Source organism: Pseudopodoces humilis, chromosome 16, assembly GCF_049639895.1.
Source record: "Pseudopodoces humilis isolate 2021_Gansu_Grassland_sample_001 chromosome 16, ASM4963989v1, whole genome shotgun sequence".
In the NCBI taxonomy this organism is placed as follows: domain Eukaryota; kingdom Metazoa; phylum Chordata; class Aves; order Passeriformes; family Paridae; genus Pseudopodoces; species Pseudopodoces humilis.
Window position 1 is genome coordinate 10762242 of NC_142215.1, and position 23383 is coordinate 10785624.

Consider the following 23383-nt stretch of genomic DNA (forward strand, 5'->3'; position numbering starts at 1 on the left):
CGGCCTTGGTGCAAGGTGCTGACCGCGATACCCAGGTGCTCTGTGGTGTCTCGGGACGTAGAAGGTGAATCTAAGCTTTCTCCTAAGTACCTTTTTTCTGCTGTGACAATTTCTGCTTATTCCCACCGATTCCCAGGGTTTCTGTGCCAGGCTGTGTGAGCACCGGGCTCGCCCTTCACTGGGGCAGATGGCCATGCCAGTTACATGAATGGTTAGCAGGGGCAAAGCTGAGACCCACACACATTTCCTCCCTTCAGACCCAGATCACTGAACTCCTTTGTCTGGTGACCTTTCCACAATGAAGTCATGTGTATAACTGAAGATTAAAGAGTAGAATGCAGTCTTTAAGCTTTTATAAAGTCATCACCCCTGCCCCTTCCCCAGTCACTGGTTTTATAGGAAGATAGTTTTTTCCCTCATATCATTGTAGACATGTCTCCAGAAACATTTGCAACTCCATGATACCAAATGGAGTTTTGGGGCGTCCATTTTATTACTTGTTTGTGAGGCGCGGGGCTGATGGTCCCATTTGTGAGCAAGGAGTGCAAACAGGAGCAGATTGTTTTGTTTCATTGCATCTAATCCCTCCAAACTCCTCAAATTCCTTGCATCCATGGTGTTTGGCTGTGATCAACCCCACCCTAGGATACATGAGATAAAGTGAGAAAGTGGGTATTTTACTTTTGAATTGAATCAAAACATAACCATACAGCCACTATTATTGTATGAATGAGAAAAATTGCCAAACCATCATAATTGTGTGGAATAACAAATTCTGCAGCAATTGCTGTTGCCCATTTCTGATCCCTCTGTGGCCCCAAATGCTTTTTACTAGAGCAAGAATGATTTACAGGAAAAAATAGATCATTTTGGTTTGGAAAGATTTAAGGATTTTCTTCTGAATCCCACTTTCCACCAGAGAAAACAGTACAAAATTCCCTATCTAAATTACTGGTGGCTCTTTCCTTACATGGGTCAACAGAAAGGGTTTTGTTATCCAGGTAAGTGGCTTCCTTGCCACTGCTTCTCTTCCTTGAAACATATCATTGGCTTACTCTTAAAACTCCAGCACAGTTTCTAATATCAGCTGCTTCATGACAAAGTAGTTTCAATTTTTTTTTCTGGTGTGCTCTTTTTCTAATTGCTTTAAAGTACTTATAAGCCTGCTGTTCTGATGGGAACGAGCTCTGCTACAGCAACATGTTCACTGTGTGGTTAGGAAAGCTCAGTCATGTGATTTCAGGATTTGAAGGTTTTGCTCTGCTCTGCTTTTACTCAGTGTTCAAGCTCTAATTCCTTTCTATAGGCACCCCCTCTCCATGCATAGCTGAAGCAAAGCCAGAGCTTTGATTTTACTGAAGGTTTAAGTCCACTTAGTTTGCTGAGAAGTCATTGAGTGAAGGTGCTGTGCTCACACCATCATTGCCAAGAACACCCCTGGAGAGAGCAACAAACGGAATAAAAAGCCCCTGGTGTCCCAGCATGAGGAACCACGCGCTGCCTCTCTGCATGCTTGACCCAATGCAGAAACACAGGCAGCCCGAGAAGGTTTTGGCCTCAGCATTGCTGGCTGCCAGGTCTGGGCTATTGCAGTGTGAGAGAGCATTCTGTGAAGCTGACATTGGTCAAATATTAGTGCAGAATCTATGCATGCTGCTGCATTTTTTGGCTGATGTTAAGATGAAGTTCCACTCTCTGGTAGTAAAAATAATGAATAAATAAATTTTTCAGAGCTCCTGGAGGAGAGGGATGGGTGACTGTTTGCTAGTCAGATTGCTACACTAATGCTCCATCGGGGACATGCTGAAAGACTGCTATGGCTGCCTGAGCACAGCCCTCAGAAAGGGTAAAGGGGCATCAAACTACAGCAGCTGCAGCTCCTTTCCCAGTGATCATAATCCGGTGTGAACTGGCTACGATGCATCTGAATGTCCCACACAACTGAGGACAGGGAGCTGCCTTGCTGCCCAACCAAGCAAAAGGAGTTTGGGCTGTCTAGAGGTGTGACTCCAGCTGTGTGCAATTAAGGGGGCAGGTGGGAGAGAAAATGTTAATTGGGATCAGCTGTTGTATCTCCACAAATCAGGTGCTCATTTTTCTTGTGAGGAGACTAGGACTTCAGTACAAGACTGAGGAGTTTTTCTATAAGCAGGGAGTTGGCTTAGGATTGCTTGAAAGTTTTTTTCTTCTACTTTTTTCACAATTTGAGCAGACAGGCCATGGATAGTGAGGGAGAAAGACAGGTAAGTTTATCAGAATTTAAGGGGAGCATTAGTAGTTGTTGGTAGCGTCAGTCCTTAGCTAAAAGAGAGATGGGGATGGCATGATGAATTAATGACTATCTTAAAATAACAACAAAAAAGTATTATTGTGTGGTGTTGGCCCTAATCATTTTAGGAGAAGGAAAGGTTGGTATAGATCCTTGTGAGGAATCTGTGGTTAAGTATAGGTGATCATACGTGTGTAGGAATCCTGAGTTTCTCTAGCTTCCTTAATTATAAACATGCTTCAAATATTTCTTATAACTAAAGCTGCAACCTACTGTTTTAATCACAGTGATTAAAACAGATCCATGTCTATATCATCCTTGCCTTGTGGTTTTGGTTTTTGGGATTTGTTTAGGCTTTTTTTGTTTTGTTTTGTTTTTTGGTAGAGGTCTATATAAAAATATTCTGGTTGGTCTGGGTTTGGTTGAGGGTGCTCAGACACCCCCAGGACTGGTATGAGGGCAGCTTGGTGTTAGCTGTCCCTCAGTGTTATGGCTCCTGCCCCGGAATGTAGAGCCTGTGCACAGCTGTGCTTTCCCTGTGTGACAGCCTGTGCTTGTACATACCACTTATGCTCCCAGTCACAAGGCCTAATGTGCTGGCAGACAAAGTAAATCAAGATGTTTTCATCCTGAAACCAACCAAACCTCAATATTGTTGTGATAATCTGATGTTATTCCTGTTTGGCAGAAAAGAAGTTGAGGATGAACAGGGCACTGACTACCTGGCCTACTGCTGTGTTGGGGGCTGCACTAGGGCTGCTCAGAGGATGAGTTTCCACACTCTTTCTTCTTTCTGTGCAGCTCCTGTGGCATCTCTGGAGCGTAAAATGGTGGCTTTTAAAAGAGCTGATAGAATAAATTCTCTTGCCCTGAGGTGCTCAGAAACCACCCTAAGGTGATGAGATAAATACTTTACTGTTGCAAAGTTAAAATGAGTCTCTTCAGTGTAACTCCATTATTCTTCATTTAAAAGATAAATATACCGTCATTGTCAGATCAGATATTCCCCTTTGTCAGCATTTCATGGCTCACTTCCTGGGAATAGATAGATTGATGATAGCTGTTTAATATTCTTTCCTTCATAACCACCAATTTGAGAGTTGCCAACTCTCATGATGGCTGCTGCTTTTCTTAAAGCATCAGCTTGATGTACATTAGCCACCCAAGAATCAGAGCTTGCTTTCTCTTTTTTTTCAAATAAATAGTTGTAAAGAAAGCTTGAAAATGGGAATCTGAGCATCTAATGCTGGAAGCAAATAAGCACATGACAGTATTATCTTCAAGCTAATCTCATGACTTCTTAAGAAAAGGGTGATAGGTCATTCTTGGCTTTAGAAAAATGTCAAAGGGAAGGATTTGATTTCTGACTCTTAGCTCCAAGATCCAAATGCTCTTGCTGGGAATATCTCTGAAGACCACTGGAAGATAGAACTCAACTGCAGTCCCTGGTGACAACCAGGAAAGCTGCTAAACTGTGGAATGTTTTGTGGTAGCTGGTGCAGGCTGTGAATCAAACTTATTCTAGGTCTCTTGGCCTTTGTGTTCTGACCTTGCACCTGTGATGAATAGTTTTTGTTGACTCTAAGCTGTGAAGTTGTGAACACTATGTTTTTAGGTGGTCCATAATTAGACTTCAGTGTTAAGTGTATGTCAGCTAAATGCAGGAAGCTTCCAGTTTTTCAGTAGTGCTGTCTGCCTTCTGAAGAATTTCAGTCACCAGGAGTGAGCAACATGGTTATTTTTGGCATGTGGTCCATGGAAGCATTCAGATGACATAATCAAGGGGAAGTAGGTGAGGGTGGGGAGCTGCTGAGACTGGTCTTCTGTGGGGGTTACAGTAGTGGAATATTTTTCATGTATGCTGTGGAGTACAGTCATCACCTGTGACAGTGTGGCTCATCCAAATCAATGTGTATCTTATGTACCTACATACATTGTAGGTACAATGTGTACCTACAATGTCAAAAAAGCTAAAAACTTCTTAGCAGAATGTTTTTGCTTGGCAGTTCTCAAGTGAATTCAAGTTCAAGAGAAAGGAGGATATACTATTTTTAGTTGAAGAAAATTGAATCTGTTCATATTGGTGACTGGGGATTTCTATTGTCCCAGCAATTCAAGTGTACAAAATTTCACCTTCCATCTTGAGGCCCAAAGACTTCTATCACTTTGTCTTCTGCCTATGTGGTAAAGTTCTACAGCAGTTCACATGGTCTTAGCTTGCTCATCAGATGATCTCACCAGGTGATCTGTTTAAGACATGGAAGAAATCTCTTGAACTGAAAAAAAAACATATCTCAGATTAAATGTTTTTGAAATTTTAGTTAGAACTTCTCCAGTATTATTTGAGTGCTCCTCCATGTTAACTGCTTTCCTTTGGTTAGACGGTCTTATTAAGACAACTGGAATGTATTGTGACTGTCAGTGTTTGTGGTACCATAAAATGGAATGGTTTCACCATGAAACTAATGCTGGTTAACTAGATTGATCACAACAGAAAATCCTGCCACAAAGACTTATATGTATATATATAGACTTGTATGTATATATAAATGCCTACATGTACCAAGAGAGCAGGGCTATTGCCAGTAACAATGCTGCAGAGAAGCTTCTTTGTAGAGTTCTTTTTTTGTCTCATGAACAAAGCGAAGTTCAAAAGATTGTACACAGTCTAAAAAGATTTCAAATAGAGCCAGCCTGCTTCAAGTACCTAAGTCAGGTTTGAATGCAGGATGGCCAAAGAATGGAGCAAAATGATGAGGCTTGTGAGGGGCATCCTATGGATAATATTAATTATTGCACCATGATCACTTCAGGTTGCTCTGTTCCATCCCTCCAGGAGTTTGTTTTTAGCCCAAATACACATCCACTTCTATTTCTACACTGTTCATCAAGGGGTCAGGTAAATACACCACAAAACATAAATGGGAGTAGATACTGGCAATGAATGAGTTATGGATTTCTTTGCTAACACCTTGGGTGGGTTTTTTCTTGATTGGTATTTTGTTTTGCTCCCCTCCCTCAACTATTCAAAGTCTTGTTTCTGTGAACAAAAGAGAAACAGAGCAGAAAACTCACTCCTTGCCTGCAAATTCTAAGCTTCTCTTTTCTGCCAGTTTTGTGCATGAAGGAGTTCTGGTCTCTCAGTGACTTTTGCTCCCACTTGCTTTCTTTCCTCTTCCTGTTGACACAAACACTTCAACCAGTTGTTGTCCTTGTACATGCACTGGAGTATAAGCTTGTTTTTTCCACTCTTTGAAGCCTATGTTTACCCTGAAATTTTTTACTGCATTTCTTGCTTAGGCTGTCTTGAGGCTTGGCTTCATCTGCTACCTGCTGTCCTTTCAGTGTACCTCTCTTGAAGCATTTTGGAGAGCAAGGGATGTGTTGAAGGCTGCGTGTCACAGTCTCTGTTGTCTCAGTGCATCTGCTGGGTTTGTTAAAGTTTTTCTGTTTTTCATTGCATTGCTAATGAAAAAATCTAGCTGCACTGGCAACTTTCAGCTGACCTTGAATTTGCAAGTACTTACGAATTTATATTCTACATAAATAAATTGGAAATTATTCTTGTGATTAAAATATTATTCTTATGGTTATTGCCTACAAGTTCTGTAATCTCAGTGGTATCTCAGGAAATAAAACAAACTCTCACTACATAAGTGTCTGTATAAACAACATCAAATCATGTTTTCTCCAATTCAATTGCTTCTTTTCATGTATTCCTATAACTGAACAAGCATTAGAAAAATAATTATTATTGACATACTGGAAAAAAGGGACACATTTAATTCTATCCTACAGGTTACCAGGTTGTTTCACCAGGTGACATCAGCATGTACTAACATTATTTACGATGTAATAGATGTTGTTGATTTGAGGATGTTTCTCTGTTTCAGAAATGGATTGCTACAAGGTAGTGTGTTGCAAAATTCTACATGCATGTGTTGGTTTATGTTACTGTGCATCAGTCTAGAGGAGACTTCTTTATTTTTAAAGCACTTTCAGTTTTTGGTGCACTAACTATGGTGCTAAACCTTTTTTACTCTATGTGTGTTGTGAGATATTCCTATAATTCTTTCTCCCTTCACTCTTGTGCAGCCTCAGGGGTGAGGCTGACAGGGAAAAAATCAGCTTGGTTGCTTTTTGGATGTGTTTTCTGAGGAGGAGAATATAAGAGTGAAGAGCAGTTTTCTCAGGAGCTGGGGCAGAGGCCTTTGTTCCAGCCTGGCTGGACAGTGAAGCATAAGCCTGTTCTGCAATGAAGGAGGGTGTTTGGGGCATCAAACTAAAGAGAGCAACCTTCTGATAAAACATAAGTGAATGCCTGTATGCCAAAAAGATGGTCTAGATAGATAGCACTGTGAACCTGGAGTTTATGAAAACTGGCTGAAATTCAGCTGTAACTTCTTGGTAAATCAATTCGCCCAGTTTATATTTTGGGTAGAGTTCATGTAAATTATATCCAGACTAATATACCAGTTCTACTTGTGTGCAGATGCCTGCCTTTCCTCTGGAAATGCTGTAATCTTTCCATGAGGACAAAGGAATAAAATCAATTCTGTGCTTCTGCAGAGGACATGACAGAGCTATTACTGCTCCAACTGAGCAGTGCAGACAACTAAAAGATAGAATTATTGCAATCTCTGAGAGTGTGTCTCTTTAGAGAGCTTTGGTGCAGCCCCTCACTGCTTCCTCATGAGATATCACCAGAAATTCAGTTTGGGTTTTGTCAAAGGACTGAGTGTTTCTAAAGCTGGCATAAACTTCTGCTGAGTTACTACTGATTCCTTTACAATACTGACTTAAAAAAACTTCCGCTGTGAAATGGAGAATATTTAAAACCTCAAGCATTTAATAGTAATTCTCTCATTGCTGTATATGCTGGAGCATAATGTTTTCAATGTTCTAAGGCAACTTTTAAGTTTCTATCAGACCTTAGAAAGATGAACATATTGATGCCTTAATTGCTAGCACAGAATGTATAGATAATACTGTATCTTTCATAAGAATCGTGTTCTGCTGACAGAAGAACTGATGTGATAGAGCTGAAACTTTTTCCCTCAGGATACAACAATTATTATGTCCTTCTGTTGCTAAAATGGAAGTCTCATATTCTCACATTTCATGAAATCTAAAAGCTTCTAGCTTATGCATCTGTTCCTTGGCCACTAGAAACATCATTTCATTGTAGTAATTTGTCACTGATAAACATAATCAACAACCATGGAAACAATGTACAAAGTATATGCAAGTTTATATAACTTCTTTCATTGACCATTTTCCTTGCAAGCAGGGCATGTAAAGCCACATCTCCCACTGGTGTTCTCTTTCTGCTGTCCAATAAAGCTGTTTCAGTACTGACTAGTTTACTCATAACAAGCTTTTACAAACAACTTTGACTTACCTTTTCCTGGATGACTTTTGAATGTTCCCATCCATTGCCAAAGATTTCTCAGCTGGAGTTTGCCTGGATGAATAGCTGAATCAGCATAAATGGCTGAAAGGCACCAGCCGGGATTAAAAATGGTGGGGATATAAGCAAATCGGCTAGAAATTGAATAGATACTCCGTTAGTAACAACTGCATGAATCCAATGGATCTGCTATCAGATGTTTTGGCTCTTACTTGTTATGCCCACTCCTGACCCTCTTCTCTCAATTTGAATAAGAACAGCTGGCTCAGAGGTTTTTGTAAATGCTGAGCTAATATTTTGCTTTCTTAAATATGTTGCTGCTGGATTTTACATGCCATACTAAGAAATTTGTAGTTAAATGGACTGTCTTTCCTGCAATTTTTTTCCCATTTCTTTGAAGAGGAGCTTCAGTTTTATGAACTGACTCCACAATTTTGTCTGGAAGTACATCTTGATTTTTTTAGTGTTTTAATAACTTGGGCTGGGTTAAGACTCTGTGAAGCCTCATTGTGCTTTTCTGGTGTTTATGCCCACTGAAGCCAAGTCACAATCGCTTGGAATAAGGAATGGCTTTAAATGGATTCTTGGATTTTTTCCTGTGAACTGATCTTGGAACCAGAACTAGTCATTTTCTAGTTAGAAGAAACTGATTTCTTTTTTTTAAAAAAATTTTGTATGGTACTTATTTTGATTCTCTGGGGAGGGGTTTATTTATCTCCTGTCTAATGAGTTGATGCTTTTGGTAAGATACCTAGTGCAATCCCTAAACTTTAAGACAGGACAAACAAATAGCAATAGAGGACTTCAGGCTTTTAAAATCTCTTCTTGAAAACACTTTTTTTCCAAGCACTGTCTAATTTAAATATTCTTTCAATGTTGAAGCAATAGAGAAAATTATGCAAACATTAACAGACTTTAAAAATATTCAATTCAACCATCCCTGAAATACTGAATACTGAATTTGCCTAATGGGATTTTCTGCTGTCCAAGAACTTGAAAATGTTATAAACACCAGTCTGGTTCCACAGTTGTGGATATTTGACCTTTGGATGCTCAAGAGTATTTGCAGCTTTCCCCCTCCTGCTCTGAAATAGGTCTTGCTATGGCTGCTAGCCTCATAGAGTGTCTTGGTTACTCAGAGGTTCCGCTTCTGATGAAGATAACTAATGTTTCAGTAACTGAATTGAGCATTTAAGTTATTCTCATTATTTGAGGTGGGTTTTTTTTGTAATTTTTTTGGGTTTTTTTGATAATATGTTTCTACTCTCCACCCTGTTTGGAGCAAAACAACACTATGGATAAGACCTTTTTTGCAGCAAAAAATTCTTGTGAGCTGTTAGCATCTGTTAGTGCCATGAGGCCATTTCTGTGCAAATCAGCTTACTGCTGTGAAGTTATGCCAATTCTGACCAAACCACAAAGGGATTACTAAATATTCTAAAAGGTTTCAGTGAATTCCTACATCCCTATTTACCATACTCCCAGGTTCTAAATGTTAAAAGCCAGCCACAGGTCAGATCCAGTAGCTCTAAAGTTCTTTGGCAGTCCTCTTGGAGCAGACGCAGAGCTTAGGGAAGAGAGAGTGCAGTTGAAAACTTGCATAAACAAAAATGTTCTTGCTTTTGACTTCCAGCACAGGTTAGAACACTTCCCCCTCTCTCCCCACTCCCACGTCCCCCACTTTGTTAAAGCTCTGCATTTGGGACTATTACAGATTTTTCTGTCTGAACTAAAAAAATAGAAATCTGTCTGTGCCAGCACTCAGATCTGGGACCAAGCAGACTGTGACCCTTGTCTGATGGAAATATAAATCCCAGTGTCTGGAAAATCCAGATCTAAATACAGCCCTAAAGAGCTATCAGTGAAGGATCCATAACACTGGAGTACTATGGGGAGAGGGAGAAAAAAATGTCATTCCATAACTGTTAAAAACTAATGGAAAACGCTGTAGAAGGAATTAAAAAAACCTCAGACAATAGTCTTACTAAGGTATTTCCTGAACCTACACTGAAACAAAATAGTTTAAAGCTTAGCTTGTCAGCCTTCTTGTACTGGCAAGACTGTGAAGACAGCAAAGTAAATCCATATGCTTAGAATCTGTAAGGAACAAGCAGAGCTACAAAAAATCCTGTTGTGTCCACTTTCACTCATCCACTCCTTGACTCGGTTTCTCTCTGGTGTTTGGATTTTAGTAAGAACATGGTGCCTCCTACTGTCCTTGATACACAGCGTGGTTATATTTGGATTTGCATAGCCCATTGTGGCAAGCCAGACCCCTCTGCATGCAGGCTTATCTCTGGTTAGTGCTGGCCTTACACCCCTTAAATGCCTCTCTTGAGCTGCAGTTCTGTGGTTATGGTGCATTTTGCTTGGGCAGTATATTTAGCAAATTGTGTAGTCAAATGATTATGTTAGACTGAGTGGTTGACATCTAGTACACAAATAATTATGACACTAAACTTACTATGTATGAGCTGGAGCCGTAGCTGATTCCAGTGACAGATGGAAAACTCCACTGAACCTTTTATTGGCCATATGCCATTTCTGAGTGTTGGCCAACAACAAGATTTGTTGCTAATATATAATGATTTAAACAGTAAAAAGAGCAGCTGCACTTTGATTTTTGGTGCCTTTACTACAGGTTTTCCTGGAGCTTTTGAATCTCTACTGCTGCTTTCTAATGCAAAGCTGTCACTTCTAGTCTACGAGAAGAGACTTTATCTTCCCAGCACTATCTGTGGTAGAATTTTATATTTTGATACTTATAAATAAAGCTCACTTCTGCCTTTTATTGCATTATTAAGTTGACAGCATAAAAATCTTCTGAAACATGGAACTGGAAATGGCTTGTAAGAAACTGGCTCTGTTTTGAAGTACTGCAGCAGAGTTTTTTCCAGGCTGTCAGTAAGTCTTTTGTTTTATGGCCTGTTTGAGGACTGGGAGAGCAGCAATCCTCCAGCTGTTCAGAGAAGACAACTTTCAAAGCACAATTCTCTGAGAGGAGCTCCATGTCCTGTTCATAGTATTACTGGGACAGCACTTGCAAATGTGTGTGTAGATATGAACAACTGTTACCTATGCAGAACATGTTATAATGTTCCTACTAAGGCTGGTGGAGCAGGAAACCAGCTACCATGCCATGTTTTGACCTTTGTTTCTCCTAAAGAGGGCTTAACTGCACTGTCTTTTGTCAGCCTGCTCATTCCAGTATTCATCCAGAGAAAACCAAGATTGGAATCTGGAAAACAGAACTGTTCTGGCATTCGGCCCAGCAGCAAAAAGCATGGTAAGGAAGGCATGTGGCAAGGTGTATTCCAATAGAACTTTATTTTTTTTTTTTGTTTGTTTGTTTTGTGAAAAAAGAACACTTTATTTTGCAAAATTTGTATTATGAAAGCTTGAATACAATGAAAATGACTAAACATTTGACCATCCTGAGCATCATCAACCTGCGCTGCATTGAAAAGGGCTCAATGCAGTTGGGTTTCTAGGATTTGTGTTTGGCTGATCCTGTGGATCAGGTAGAAATCATCATGTTGTTTCTGTGCCAAGGGAGGCATGAAGTGGTTATTGCATTAGGTGAATTTCATTGTTTAAGGTAAGCAGGTAGGGAAGAGAGTAGTTTACACCTGCATGTTTCTTGCACCTCCTTGGAAATCAGTGAGAAATTATGTTGAGATTAATGCTTTTTGCTGGGCCATAGGGAGAGAGTTACATAGTTGTGTGCCTATGACCCTGGTTTGTTTCCTAACCAGTTTGTGAGATGTGCTGTGGCTTGGGCTGGCATGAGGGCAATATTTCACATGGGCTGGCTTTATCTGAGCTCTGCTCTGCATGGCTGGGCTGCCTCTGGCTCTCAAGCCTGGTTGCTGATGTTCTGTTGTGCTGCTGCCTGTAGTGCTGATATGCTCTTGTGTGTATCAGACTATCTCTCTTGTCTGCCTAGGTGCCTTGCCTTTTGTGGCTGGAGGAGTTTTGCCCAGTAGGATTTATTTATGCAAAGCCTAAAATATTGATTTATTTCTTCACTCAATGGTAAAAAAAAAAAAAAGGGCCTTTCTGCATTTACTGCTTTGTTGACCATTCTTTGTGGTGTTTGCGTGCCAGCTGACTCCAGGTCTGACAGGCTGGACTGGTTGCTGAAAGCTGCATCCTTTGAAAGTGTCAATGTATTGGCCCTGCTCATCCCTTTCTTCAATGGACCAATGTGCTTGTTTACTTATTTATCTTGTATCTCTTCCCTTAGCTCTGGAAAAAGCACGTAACTGCTGGCTGCAGGCAGACTGTCTCTTCAGAGCTAATAGCTTCTCTCTTGTAGTTTGAATGTTTGTTGGGTTGCTCCTTATCTAGCTCATGGTTTTTCTTTCCTGTCAGATTCCTCCTACACTCCTCTTTGATCTTACCTACAGAAACCTATCTGTCTCAAACAGTCAAGCTGAGCTATGCAAAATGTTCATAAAGTGATACAGCTATTTCCCAATTTGTCACATCTTGTGAAGCATTGGACCCATGTAAAACCCACATCATCCATGAGGATAGAAAACAATGTAATTTGTATCAGAACTGAGAAATAATAGAGAGCGCCATTTCTGAAAGAGGTTTATAGTGGCTGTGTTCTCAATCTGAAATGATACCTACTGGGGAATAATTTTTGAGTGATGTGGATTCCCCTGTGTATCACCTCTGAGCAGTTAGAATCAGTGTCCCATACATGTTTTTAGATTGCATAGCTAGTGCCTGACACCCTGAGCATCTGTGCAACAGAGGCCAAACACCCTCGTTCATTTCTGCTTTTTTACTCTTTTTTGATGTTACTTTATTTGCTTCTTTTGGACTGGGATTTTTTTGTTTGTATACCAGCTTACACTGAGAGTTTAAAGGCTACAGCTATTTTTCAGATCACTTATGTCCACATATATTACCCAAAACTGAGAGAGAAGAGGGTAATTCTAAAAGCTGTTGGGAAGATTGGTGAAGGTTGTTTCTCCCCTCCCCAAGTTGTCATTATGTACTTCCCATTGATGTTTATAGGCAGTTGTGTGTGCAGTCAGTCAGGAAAGAATCAGATAACAGAAAATGATTATGGAAGCAATAAAGCTCTACAGTTTACTTTTTTCCCCTCAATAAATTGGTTCTTACTCCATATAAAAAATGAAATTATTTTTCTGTCTGACAGGTGTACTGTGGGTACTGTTTAGCCATGGTTAGCAACATTTCCTTGTGATGTTATTTCATAGCAAGACCAGTGATTTACAAGTTCAAGATAAGAGTCCTTGGCACCATCACTGCAGTGTTTGAAGCAATTAAAAATGTGATGATTCTTGAGGTGACATGTACAAAAATGAAAACTCTTCACTAGAAAGCAGGACTTGCTGGTGTCAGCTGGTGATTAGTATTTGTTGTCTTAAAAGCTCAAGGTTATTGCAATCTTGTCTGGTTTAACACAGCAAGCTCTGTGTGATGGGCACGACATGCTTGGCTGGGTGCTGTGGCTGCAATTTCTCTTCAGCTGGTACTCACGCAGAATGAGCCTGTTAAGATCTTCAGCCAAATCTGGTTGAGCAGTCATGCCAAGCATGTCTTTAAAATCCAGGGGTGTGAGTAGAGACTTCCAACAGGTAAAGCAACAGTGTATGGTGAGTGTTTCTGTAGCTGTTATTTAGTGTACTTGGATTTTCATAAAATGGAAATAGTTTTCCATATTGAAGATTTGTGATGACTTGGAGGGGGATGAAAAATAATTCCGACTGCTTTGTGACTGTTCTACAACCCCAGTGGTTTCTGGGGTTTGTGCTATTAGTGGCCTTCACTTGGCAGTTGAATGGTGGGAAGTGAGTGTCTGCAGCAGTGCTGTGCGGTAGCCACTTGGTCTTTGCTCCAGGCACATGAATTATTGTGTTTAATCTGGAGCAGATTGGTTTACCCCTTGCCTTTCAGCTCAGCCCACTGTTTCCTTGTGTGTTTTGTTCCACAAGTGCTGCACGGATCTGTGCTGTGTCTGTTTGTGTCTGCAGGTGGATACTTCACAGCTGTCTGGAGACACTGACCCTACAAAGCACAGAGAGCAGTGTGATAAACAGATGCGCATTGCTGTCTTTGCTAGTGCTGGCAGGATGAGTTTAGCAAGTTCCTCTCATATCTATAGCCTTTAAAACAAGGACAGTGTCAATATTCTGTGTAGGAGTAAAAAAATCATAATGTTCTAAAGATTAGTGTTACTTGAGAAATCATTTTCTTGATTATGCTGTACATGGCAAGCAAAACAGAAGCAAATGCTCTAGTGTTTTCTGATAGCTGAGACAGGAGATGGCATCTGTTGCAGTCCGTGTGGATTTACTAATGGAGTGACCCTGTCTCCCTAGAGCTTGCTTCTGTCACATGTTGCCTTATTCTGTGTTCCCTATTGGAGCACATGCACATACAGTGTGCAAATGATACCTAATTTTGTTAACACTTTTAAGGAAAAACTTATGTTCTTAGTTCCATACTGGTGTTGATGATAGATGTATCTATATAGATACAGGCAAAAATATAATTACATCATTCATGCATTTGATTACCTTACTTTGATTTTCTCTTGTTGCACTGAATATGATATATAATTAGAATATTGAAAGAAATTTTTACAAACTAAATCCTGATGACCTTTTAGTTCCTGATCTCAAAGCTGTCAAGAGAAATCCACATGCTTTGGAGTCATATCCAAATGCAGACAAATCTTAGGTGCAAGAGGAGTGGCTATTAATCAGCAGTTGTGCTTATCAACGTTTTAATTATTCTGCCCCTAACTGAAGTGATAGGTCCTGTGTGTTTGCAACTGATTTTGGATCAAGTTCTGAAGGAACATAATCTACTCTGGTAATAAAATACTTAAGTTGCTAGGTCATTGTGGATCTAGCAATTTACCTATAAGTGTAAATTTATACTTAATACCATAATACGCTGAGACAGAAATAGTCACAGCCAGATACTCTTAAATATTTTGTTCTCAGGAAATTCACTTGTTTGAGTAGCCTGTAAGGTTGTGCATATAAAACAAATGATGTTTTCCTGAGGTTTCTGTCTGCTTCAGGTATATCTCTACCATTGTCATCCCAAATATGCAGTGAGGACATTTGGCAAATTTAAGAGCTCTCAGAAAGCAAATGTTCCATCACAACTAATGTTCTTCTCCTGCTGGTGACGATATCTCAGAAGATCAAAATGAATGGCAAAAACGAAAGCAAAAGAGCATTTATTTGACCACCAGTGTGAAGCATCAATGTGAAATAAATTAGAACTTGTCTGCTTAAGACTTTTCTTTATATTTTTGATTTATACACTTTTATGATCTCTTTCCTCTGTTGACCTTGAAAGCACTGGTTATTTATTAGCATAATATGATTACATTCCTTTCTGCAGGGTTTAAGATGAAAATTGAAACCTTGCAATAATTTGACTAAAAGCTGCTAGAGCATTCAGCCAGCTGTCGAAATTTTAAGAGAAGCCATATTAAGCAAAACGAAGTTGTAGCTGTCTAACTGATACCTAAACACAGTCAGCATAGCTACCTGGGCAGGAGGCACTTTGGCTGGCTTAATTTGCTGGCTACAGATATGAAATATTAGCAAAATGCAATTTGGCGACAGCTTACACACTGTGGGCCGTGGACTCTTCTCAGTCCACATGTGCAGCTTGTATTATAGCCAAATTAGATGCATTTATAATTAATTCTCTCCCTCCCTCTCTCTCACACACATTCTGTTCTGTACAATCTGTATTTGTGACTGAGATGGACCAGGGCTTTGTTAATTACGTGTCCAGGAAAGCATAGCTTGCTATCCATCTTATTGATTCCTTATTGATAGAAGTGGCTAAGAACTGACTAAAAACTCATGGCAGAAATAGCAGCTGCAGTATTCTTACCTAAAATGTGATGGTAGTTTGTTTAAATGGTGGGTTTTACCTCTGGAAAAAAAATTCTACTTTGGCTGTGGATGACTTGGTGTTGCTAATTCCCATTTGGCCAATACAGTGGATACGTGCCAGAACTTGCTTCATACCCTTTCTTGGTCCCAATGGTAATTAATTTTTTAATGCTGAAGCAGTCATTAGTTTTGGTAAGTAACTCTTTTGCTTTATTTTGCTTTATTTGTTATTGCTTGTAATAAAAGTTGTAATGGCCGTTGATACATTTAAATCTGTCAAGAAGACCATTATATTCTCAGAATCTTGCTTTGAAAGTATGTGCAATCTTAGTGAGTTGTATATTACAGAATTATCTTGTTTGGATTCTGTTGCCTGCAGAATGTGAATTAATATTTACAGTAGACATAAGGACAAGTTTCTTTTGTAAGGCTGGACACAAGGCCAAAGTGCTACCAGTGCACTTAGTTACCTACATGGTAGTTGTGGATGTTTGAGGGAACAGTCTGTTACAAGGTATCACCTGAGTCTGAAAAACCTAGAATTGCTCTGTGGTCAGACTCCGATATCCAAACAGGGGAAAACAGCTTTAAAGCTTTTGTGTTGTATGTGGTGGGGTTGGTTTGTTTTAAATGGAAGCTGTTTGGTATTGAGCTCAATAACTGTAAATGCCAGACAGTTTTCTCTTGGATGGTTGAAATATTCCCTCTGCAATTCTACATACTGACTACTATAGACAAATGATAATTTACTTAGGAGCACTTACTGTATTTTGTTTCAAAACACCTGCTGAATTGGCAACATTTCATAAATGTGTTGTTTTCTCAAATAATCTCTAATACCGTATCAAATATTTTAATATTTGAAAAGCAATTCTGAATGGGACAGAAATTCTTGTACCAATAGAGCATAAAGGTCTTTTTTTACTGTACAAAATTTCTTTTTAAGTTCTTGATATGCTATTATTTTAAAATAGTGTGGGAGAAAACAGCACTGAGGTCTGTTAAATGATTAATGTGCATTCTCTGAAGTCCAGATTTGAGAGAATGAGGGGGAGAAAAGACAGGAAACAAGAGATTAGCTATCAGTGGCTAAAAAGTTCAGAGAACTACTTTTTCTTCTGCTGGTATCCATTTCTGAAAACAGCTCAGATGACTCAGGGGTGATGGATATAATTATTGCACTTCATTCCACCATTATTTTGCAGTGATATGTAACTAAGCCTTGCCTCTCTTCTGCCTAAAAAAGTACTTGTGTTATTCAAACATAAATTCAGTTTTCATCTTGGATTTGGTAGAGATTATGCTACAGGCTGTTCTGTTAGGAAAATTTTTAAATGGGTCTCAATCCTGCAATATGATGCAGGAGAGATGCTGGTTGAGCTCATTCGGGCACTGTGAGGAATTCTGAAGCTGTGTGTTTTACAGCCAGGTCCACATTTTGTGTTTCTTAGTCATGTTTAGGTGTATTTTCTATTAGAACTTGTTGCATATGCCTTCCTTATTTCTATATTATCCCACATAAGAGATTTGCCTAAATATAAGTTTAATATGTAGAACTGTAAAGAAATTTGATGGTGACTGCTGAATATAAACCCTTACTATGTTTTTAAAAGGGTATTTAAAAACAAATCATGTAATCCCATAACTTTAGCTTGTCTTAAACTGTTGTACTTAGATGAGCATTTAATGAGTTTCTTCATCTTGTCTCACTTTTCACTGCTTCTGGATCTTCCACATGAGATCAGCGGGCTCCTTGAATGGTGGGTTGGCACCAAATGCTTCAGTTATTGTTGAAGCTGTGCAGTATTGATAATGATCGTGCCTGACTGCTGTCAGGGTTGAAGCTGGGCCTCATCGTGCTTAGCTTGGCCTCTCTTGTGGTGATTGTCTTGTGGCTTGGCCTGGTGACTTTTGTCTGGTTTTATTTTATTCCCATTATTCCAGAGATATGTATTTTTGAGCCTTATGCTAAACTTTTGTCAACATTGACTCAAGTTTTGAGACAGAAGAGGGCTATTTTAACTCAAGCCTTGACAGTTGACAGTCACTGTGATGGCTGTTTTTTGATGACTGTTCTTGAGACTTTCATTGCCCCATCAGGAAGACAGTGGGAGATTTTACTGCATTTGCAGTTTTATTAGGCAGGACTTCCTGAGAGGATGTTTCTGGCATGGGAAAATTTTTTGTCCTTAGAAATCAATTTCTTTTTCCTAGGAAGCTCATATTACTCCACGGAGCCACCTTTCACTGTAGGTAGCCAAAAGACGAGTACTGCCTTTCTTGTATATTGTGTTCATTCTTCACCTGCCTTTAAGCCTCCTTTCTGGCAGAGAATTTTGCTCAGCCTTTAACAAGATACTCTTAATTAAGTTACCTCCAATTTCACTAGCAGTGAAGTATTATTTTACTATTTTAAAACATCAATTTAAAGTTTTATTCATTGATATGCTGCAAATAATATCTTATTGAGATAATTATTTTATGAATTTATTTAGTGTACAACCATTTGCTGAGATGCTATGTAATTAGCAAGGACTAAACTAAGTATATTAAACTTATGCCAAGCTGCCAAATATTTTGTGAAAATGAATTTAGATAGACAAAGGAAAACATTCCTACAAGGTGTGGAAAATGACTATGGGAAGTGGTCTGTACGTCCCCAGCAGCAATCCTCTTCCAGGTCTAGGAAGACAACCTTGGAAGATGTTCAATGCTTTTACCAATGGTAGACTTGCAGGTTACTGCCTTCAAGTAAATCTCTTCCTCTCATCCCAGCTGCTTCTTGAACCCTAAATTTCTGATTTGAACACTTCTCTTGGGTGGTTGGATTCAATCTTTCTCTGTGGTCTGTAGTGCCCACTACTAGGTCTCATCAAACCTACTGCTGTTTGCTGACACAAGGCTGACTGCCTTGGCTTCTGTGTGCCCAAACAACTGCAGCAATTTAGATGTCATTGCCCTGCAGTAATTTCTTACTGTCCCTCTGCTAGAGGTTGCCTTCCTGCAACAGAATTGGTGTAGGGGAATGCAATCACTCCATTTCACAGTCTAGCACTTTAGAATAATCCCTGTTTACTTCACACTATTCCACACCCATGTGTTTCACATAGGGGTGTATGTGGTGTTTTGTGAACTCAAGTGTTAGAACAAAGGGTTGGAACAGTGAAGTCCACCTCATCTCTAGTCCCTGCCACATCAGATGCTGCCCATGTGCTGTGCAGTTGTAGAGAAACAATCACTATCATGGTAAGTCACTTGGGAGGTGCTGTGCTGCCTCAGGTATTTGCAAGATTATTTAGCACTTTGGGTACCAAAGAAAGTACCAATGCAAAGCTTTTGCATTGGAGACAAATTATAGTCCTTCCTGCATAATACTCAAAAAATGCTTCCAGAAACAAACACTGAAATATGAGACTGACAAAATTCTGTCTGCCCAGAAGCTTGTTGATTTAACAGTAACCTCAATCACCATCCAGTGTGCATTGTGTCGTCCCTTGGATTCTCCTACCTGGCAGTATTTGAGAGTCTCAAGAATTCCTCCAGCTTTGGACCTTGTAAAAGCAGGATTCTGGCTGATTTCTACATTTCAGTCATTCATAAAAAGTAGGCCTGGCAGGGAAATTGGAAGGATGGTGTCAAATGCATGTATTTGTCTGTGATTAAACAGTATCCATATTCTGGAAGTCCTCTAACTAGAAGGCTAGGATTGGGTGAGTTTTGTAATTCCCCTCCTACAACTGTGCATTTGGCCTCCAACAGCAGCCTGCTAACAGGGGGCAATAGGCTGCATCCTGAACTAGTACAATCGAAAGCATAGCAGCTGAATGAAGGTAAAGTTGTGCAGCATTATTTTTCAAGCCTGGCACCTTTGACAAGAGCGAAAGTTTCATAATTCAACTCAGTTTTTCAAGGCAAAGGCATGGGCTGTGTGTGGTCTACCAAGGTAATTAATCTGGCCAGCTTCCTGGGATAACTCGGAAGAGGCCTGTAGGCAAAATAAGTGGCTCTTTTAGGTGGGATAGCCTGCTCCTAACTATCTGTGTTCTGCTCCTACTACTTCTGTGTTCTTGTCATGGCACTGTGTGTGAGCAGGGTATTTGTGATGGAGTCCTGTATGTCATGAGTGCCATGCTATAGCTACACAAAACTGGATGGGTTAGTTGGGAGCCTTCTGGTCATCTGACCACTTGCAAGTAATGAGGCTTAAACAAAATATGCATCAGTTCTCCCAAATGGCAAGAAAATAGTGAAAATAGAAAAGGTGTAAATTTTGGTATTTTGTCTACCAGTGAGGAGCAGGAAATGTACCCAGATGAGTGAAATTACCTGTAAGGGATGGGTGTTTTCTCTAACAGCAACACATCTGCTCAGACATGCAGGAACACCTTCCAGGTATAGACAGAATCCAAGCCTAACCCAGTGCTGTCTTCCCACGGTAAATCTGTTGCTGTTTCCTTACCTGTGCCAGTTCTCAAGGAATAGTTTTACTTTATTTATCCCCTTAATTTTGTGGACTTTGTAGATAATGAAGGCTGTTCCCTGGGAGGGGTGTTAAGATACTCTGCTTTCAGAAGCTAGAATGGAGAACTGAGGTAGAAGCAGTGCAGACGATGTATTGTTGTTGAAGCAGTGGGAGTCTAAAGAAACTGTCTTCTCTTTCTCTCCTTGTTATCATCAAGTTCAGTGCAGTTTCTTCATGTGTTCAGATGAGAGTGCAGGTTCTTTAATAATGCTGCGGCTTCATGCTTCCCCAGGTACAGGTGTTCTGCCTTCTGCAAATTCATAGTAATGACAATAAACCCTTAAGTTGGACAAAACAAACTCAGACAAAGGAATTGTCTGCTCCCTCCATAGTGAGGGAATTGTGCAGCTAAGGAAAAGGTCACAATTAATCAGAAATGTGTTCTTAAATGGCACTTTCCTAACTGTCGTGAGGTTCTGCAAACTCCCTCTCTCTTTCTAAATTGCCTGAAGGGGAGGCTAAAAGCTATGTACCTTGAAGACTGGGTCACAAATCAGTAATGTTGGTTGGTTTAACCCATGAAATTCCACTCTGCTCCTGCACCCCATACATGGATGAAATGACATCTGCTCTCTGTTCAGCCCCCTCCAGAGTCTTAGGGACAGCTTGCAGTCAGAACCTGCTGTGTTCTCTCTAGAGGCTGTGACCATAAAGCTGAGAGGTTCCTCTGAGCAGATTCTGTGAGGTGCAGACCCCTTGTATGTGGATCCATACCGTGTCCTGAACAGACTCCCCCGCTGTATTGCAAAATCTCCCTCATTTCCTCTGGATACTCTGTCACCAGCTTGTCAGCTGCTTGTTATGGACTGCTCAGCTCATGCAACTCTAGCTCGTTACTTACTCAGAATTAAAGTGGTTAAAATTTGATTAAGTTCCCTTCACAAGTATGTGAATACTTTACTTCTGATTGAGAGTGTTTGCAAAGTGGCTCTGTTTAATGATTTGATATTGAAAGGTAATTGAGGTTAATATTCTTCAGCATGTGTTGTTCCTTCCTTCCTACCCTGTATACTTGGTCAGGATTTTAAATCTTGTAGTATGGGAAAAGCCTGAAACCATGAACCACAGCTTGGGATAGCAAAAGCAAAAAAGGCTTAAGAGAGTAGGGAGAAAATGGTTTTTCTAACCCCATATTCACCTCCCAATATTGGATGAATTGCACGTCTGTAGACCCATCTGGCACTGCAGGGGAGTAATATCCTTTATGACAAAGACATTTTACTTAAGCTTTTCTTCCAGGTCTGGTCCAGAAGGGGGAAATTGATTTAGCCTGTGATGTTAGAAACCAAAATCAAGAAATGTTGAGACAGAGGGCAAGTTGCACTGTGACACCTTCTGTGCATTCAGACTAGAAACTGGATCCTTTCCCTATTGCAGTGATCTCCCCTTCTCATCTGTTGCTCCCTTCTTATCCAGACACATGCGAAGTCACATGTACTGTGCTGACAGCACTACAACTGTTCTTCTGGAATCAAAGGACTCCTCATATGAACTCGTCTGCTCTTGTTGTAAATGCCAGCCTGCAAAGGACAAATCCTTGTACTTTTTTCATCCCAAAAGGAAGCCTTTTGAAGAAAAATATTTTTTGCTGGGAGTGTTTGGGAACAATATCCCGAGGGAAAATATTTTTTTCTTCTGCTGATGCCAGTCTGACTTTTGCAGCTGAAGCAGAGTCTGTGGAGCTGGTATATCTCAATGAAAGGACAATGACTTTGGTGAAGTTTATTTTGGTCCCTTTGGCTCATGTGAGGAAATGGGATGCAGATTGTGTGTGTGTGTCTGATGTGTAAAGTGATAACAAATGTTTCATAAAATACCAGAGGCTGTAGTCCATTCCTAAATAGAAGATTAGGGTTTAAAAATACTAGGCTTTTGAGGTTCTATTTGATTGTGTTACTGCATTTGTGAATACTGTGTGTATCCCTGGCCAACAACTTATTTCCCTCTGATGCAGTGGTTGGAAACTTCCGGAGTGGCGGAAGGGCTACACAGCAAACAATCATGTCTGGACTGAACTTCTAGATGAAGGGTCTTGTTTCAATTTCATTTTGGTCATTTGGGTTTATGTAGCTCAAGTAATCTTTCAGTGACCACCAGCCTCAGTGTTCATGAGCATAGTGTATCAACCCTTCTTTCTGGGGAGCAGCAGGCCTGTCAATGCTAGTCCCAACTCAGATAGAAGCCTGTTTTTTGGGATTAAGTACTTTGTATGAACCAGAATATCTTGCCTAATTAGGTTGATTAGGGATGTTGGCTTTGAAAAAAATGAGAACTTCTGGTGAGGTAATTCCATTTTACTGTTTGGGGAGAGATAGAAAATTACTTTTTTTTTTTTCTCCTTCTAAATTGAAAGCAGCTTTTCATTTTTTAACCTCTTTTTGTGCATGTGTAGCATATAACCATAGTGAAAACCAGACATTTAGATTGATTTGTAATAATTTTATGGGAAGTTGTTTCATAAATTTCTATTAAAACTATGCAGAAAGCTGAAGAAAGCTCAGAAGTTTTCATGAAACCGAACCTCTGTACCTCACACACCTTTCATGCCAGTCCCTGCAGTGTTTCCACCTAGATCTCTGAAGTGTACTGCAATGGGGATACATGTGCAGAGCAGCAAAGGCTTCAGCCTGGTGTAATGTGTCTGGTCCACTCCATATGAACACTTGTATTTTCATTGGTGTGATGCTGAAATTAGCAGTGATGATTAGCTGAGAATATGATTCTATTGCTTGTTGATGACTGTCAAATTTTGTGGCTGTCATGCTCAGAATATGAAATATTCAGTGATTATTTAAAACAGTTGTATGAAATGAAATTTGAGAAATCCCTAATTGTTATGATATAGGCTCATTCAAATCATCTGTCAGAGCAGTGCTACAAATGTACCACAAGAGAACTCACTGTAAAGAGGAACTGAACTTGTTTCATACTATTAAAGTCTGAAGTTTTGTCTCTTAAAGCTTGGACTTAGACTTGTGGAAGTTGTTTCACATTGTATGCGAATGGAACTCATTCCAGGACTGTTATGGGTAGCTCTTAATATTTGTATTTCTCTTTTTTTTAATCTGAAGATGAAATCTCATGGTTTTTCTTTGTTGTTGTAGCTTCTCCCAGAATTGTGAGTGGAACAAAATACACAAAAAAGCAAAATTGATCCTTCATGTCTGCTGTCACAAATACTCCCTTGAAAAAACATAATGGTAAGGATGAAGATTGCTACATTTGTTAAGAGAATCAGCTTGCTAGCAGGACATGGTGTGGAACCTCCTCATCAA

General features: G+C 39.8%; 1 long non-coding RNA gene across 2 annotated transcripts in view; it reads left to right on the forward strand.

Moving 5' to 3' along the window:
- Positions 1 to 2110: 2110 nt before the first annotated feature.
- Positions 2111 to 23383, forward strand: part of LOC148183024 (uncharacterized) — a 116455-nt gene continuing 95182 nt past the window's right edge. For both annotated transcript variants that reach the window (XR_015773929.1, XR_015773928.1), the window contains exon 1: positions 2111 to 2243. This is a non-coding gene — a long non-coding RNA (uncharacterized LOC148183024). The remainder of the gene's footprint in view (positions 2244 to 23383) is intronic.